The sequence below is a fragment of the Phacochoerus africanus genome, unplaced genomic scaffold (genome assembly GCF_016906955.1).
Source record: "Phacochoerus africanus isolate WHEZ1 unplaced genomic scaffold, ROS_Pafr_v1 Scaffold_18, whole genome shotgun sequence".
Lineage (NCBI taxonomy): Eukaryota > Metazoa > Chordata > Mammalia > Artiodactyla > Suidae > Phacochoerus > Phacochoerus africanus.
The window spans coordinates 549,973-553,685 of record NW_025927375.1 but is presented as its reverse complement, the minus strand read 5'-3'; the positions used below and the strand labels follow the sequence as shown (position 1 = coordinate 553,685).

The 3,713-nt window shown below is 36.3% G+C and overlaps 1 pseudogene; it reads left to right on the top strand.

Moving 5' to 3' along the window:
- Positions 1-896: 896 nt before the first annotated feature.
- On the top strand, positions 897-1,825 carry LOC125119189 (olfactory receptor 7E24-like; annotated as a pseudogene).
- The last annotated feature ends 1,888 nt before the right edge of the window (positions 1,826-3,713 follow it).

Sequence of the window (3,713 nt, the reverse complement as noted above, 5' to 3'; positions counted from 1 at the left end):
TACCAAATTATGAAAACAAAACATGAAAATAATTGCCATATAAAAGTACAGAGTATGACTGTTTGATTTTAATTTAGGATCCTTAATGTAGTTGTATCTCTCCAAGTATTACACTCCAAATCAAGAGAATTTGTATAAGATTAAGTACTATAATTTTTTTATTAATTTATTTTCCACTTTATTAAATTTATTAGGGTATATTTACTTACACTGTTGAGTCAATTTCTGCTGTGCAGCATAGTGACCCAGTCATAATAATACATATATTCTTTTTCTCATATTGTCTGCAATCATGATCTATCCCAATGACAGGATACAGTAGTTCCCTGTGCTACATGGAAGGACCTCATTGCTTATTCATTCTAAATACCTTATAGTGCTTCATAGTTTCATTTAATTGGAACAATTTTTTCTTGAACAGAATATTCATTCTATTTTTTAAATTGAGGACTGATATTTTACTGTGTTCAAGAATTTATTATCTCAAGAATTCCTTTCTTCTATAACATTCTTCAGCCTAACATCTCTAACGTGACTGTGTACAGAAAAAGGTGAATAACCCAGACATGAAGAAGAAAATTCTTTTAAGAACTCAAATAGAAATATTCATGAAGGTCCTGAGGTGTATGGTCCTCAAGTATGAATATTTTACTTGTAGCGTTCTTGAATCAAAAATGTATACACTTATCTGGGTGTCTTGTTTTGTTTAGTCCAGCCATCTCTCTAGATTTTTTTTTTCAGCTGAACCTGTAGCATGTGGAATTAACTGGGCTAGGCATAGAATCTGTGGCACAGCAGTGGCCCAATCCGCTAGAGAGACAATGCTAGATCCTTAACCCACTGCACTGCAAGAGAACTCCAACTATCTCTTCTTCTTCAACAGGTGTCTCTTCTACATGGAACTACAGAATCTTACACATGTCTCTGAATTCCTCCTCATGGGACTCTCAGATGATCCAGAACTTCAGCCCTTCATACTTGGGCTCTTCCTCTGCATGTACCTGGTCGCCATACTTGGAAACCTGCTCATTATCCTGGCTGTCAGTTCTGATTCCCACCTCCACACCCCCATGTACTTCTTCCTTTCCAATCTGTCTTTGGCTGACATTGGTTTTATCACCACCACAGTCCCAAAGATGCTGGTGAATATCCAGGCACACAGCAAATCCATCACTTATGCAGGCTGCCTAACTCAGGTGTCCTTTTTTTTCCTCTTTGGCTGTTTGGACAGTCTACTCCTGGCCGTGATGGCCTATGACCGGTTAGTGGCCATTTGTTACCCCCTGCACTACCTGGTTATCATAAAGCCCCGCCTCTGTGGTTTGTTGGTCCTGGTGTCATTTTTCATCAGCCTTTTGGACTCTCAGATTCACTTCTTGATGATTTCACAGCTTACCTTCTGCACAAATGTGGAAATCCCTAATTTCTTTTGTGATGCTCCTCAACTTCTCCATCTTGCCTGTTCTGACACCTCCATTGATGACATATTAATCTATTTCACTGGTGCCATTTTTGGTGGGATTCCTGTCTCAGGGATCCTTTATTCTTATACTCAAATTGTTTCCTCCATTCTGAGAATTCCATCAACAGGTGGGAAGTACAAAGTCTTTTCTACCTGTGGCTCTCACCTGTCAGTTGTTTGTTTATTTTACGGAACAGCTCTTGGGGTGTACCTCAGTTCAGCTGTCTCCCCTTCCCCCAGAAGAGTTTAGTGGCCTCAGCGATGTACACCCTGGTCACCCCCATGTTGAACCCCTTCATCTACAGCCTGAGGAACAAAGATGTCAAGAATGCCTTGTGGAGGATTATCAACAGAATAGCCTAATGTCAGTATCCGTCTTATCCTTTTGGTTCACAGGACAGGAAAATGCAGCAAAATCCAATATGCACAACAAGAAATTTTGAATATGAACTCACATGTTATGTATGGACCCATATAGCCCTTTGTCATTTGTTTATACAGCTGTTATTCTCAGTATAACTCTAATGAAATTGGGGGGTTATTTTTTATTTACCACTTAAGTCGGTTACTCCAGGATTATGTATAGTACATCAGTACACTTGTCTCACTTTCCTTGTGCATTATCCAGAACTCTTAGTCATGAGCACTCTCATTTCTCTCACTGCAAAAGAAACATAGCTCTCTCTTTCTTGTTATGGATATCTTCTATATTTTCCTATATGTTTCCCCATTTGTTCAGAGAATCTAAACCTTACCTTTAGAACAAAGACATCTATGAATATTTACCCCTTAATAAATTTGAGAAGATTCTTGAGTAGGTACGGTGGATATTTAATTTCTTATCTAAACCTTTGGAAAGTAGGCACTATTAATATTTAGTTTGGATAATCAGCTATCAATTGGGACCTTCTTGTGTAAAATGCAGATGCTTGATGCCCAAGGAGTAGATGGGAGAGGATCTATCAGAGCAGAGAGGTTTTTCCAATATTCCTGATAAATATCCTTTCTATTCCACTCAAAGTTTCCTCATCACATTACATAGGTAATTTAAGGTTGCACATTCTAAGTCAACTATACTCCAATATTTTTTTTAAATCCTGAAGAAGATGCTATTAAGCCATGTATGTGACTATTTTATTGGAATATAAGAACAGATTAAAATATTAGTAGACTGTTGAGTCCAGAGTATAAGAAGCTTGGAAGTGGCCTCTCATTGTAACATAACTAAAAAGCGGAACAATTTAACTTGTTGAGATATCATAACATATAACATTCTATTAGTTTCAGGCATACAACATAAATATTTAATATTTCTATATGTTGTGAATCAACACATTAAATCTAGTTAACATCCATCCCCACACATAGCTGAAATTTCTTTGTTCTCTTTGTGATGCGTGAAACTATGTCTTTATGTTACCACATTTTTTTCTTCTATGCCTTTAATCTTTCAATAAATATTTAATCAATGACTTTCATTATATTATCTTCATTAAAATAACAAGAATGGTTTCTTTTTTCTTTAACTCTGAATGATAAACCATAGCATGGGGAATAAAGGTATGTTGTGAGATTCTGAATTTAGAAGACTGCAAATTGTGCTCAGGAAACAAAAAGGGATTGTAATGCCATGTCTTTACCTAGGGTGTACAATTAAGTTTAGTGGGATGCTGTCATATTTCCAGTTACCGCGTGGCTCTAAAGGTGCCTGTGGATTGTTAAGACATGCAAGTCATTATGAATAAACTTAACCTTATCTTAATTTTTGATATTCAAGGATAACAAAAATCATGTTCTTAACAATTGGGAAAAGAACCTCATTAGGATCTCAATTTGTATCCATGCTCTTGTTTAATTTTATTTTCATTAGAATTTAGTAGATTTACAGTGTTATGCCAGTTCTTCTGTATAGAATTATGACCAAGTCATATATATAGATTCCTTTTCTCATATTATCTTCCATCATAGTCTATCCCAAGACACTGAATAAAGTTCCCTGGGTTATAGAGACCTCATTGCTTATCAGTTCTAAATGTAATAGTTTTCAACAACTAAACCCAAACTCCCAGTCCATCCCAATCCCTCCCCCCTTCCCCTTGGCAACCACAAGTCTGTTCTCTATGTCTGTGAGACTATTTCTATTTTACAGATAGGATCATTTGTGCCATATTTTAGATTCTACATATAAGTGATATAACATGAGTTTTGTCCTTCTCTTTCTGATTTACTTCACTTAGTATAATCATCTCAT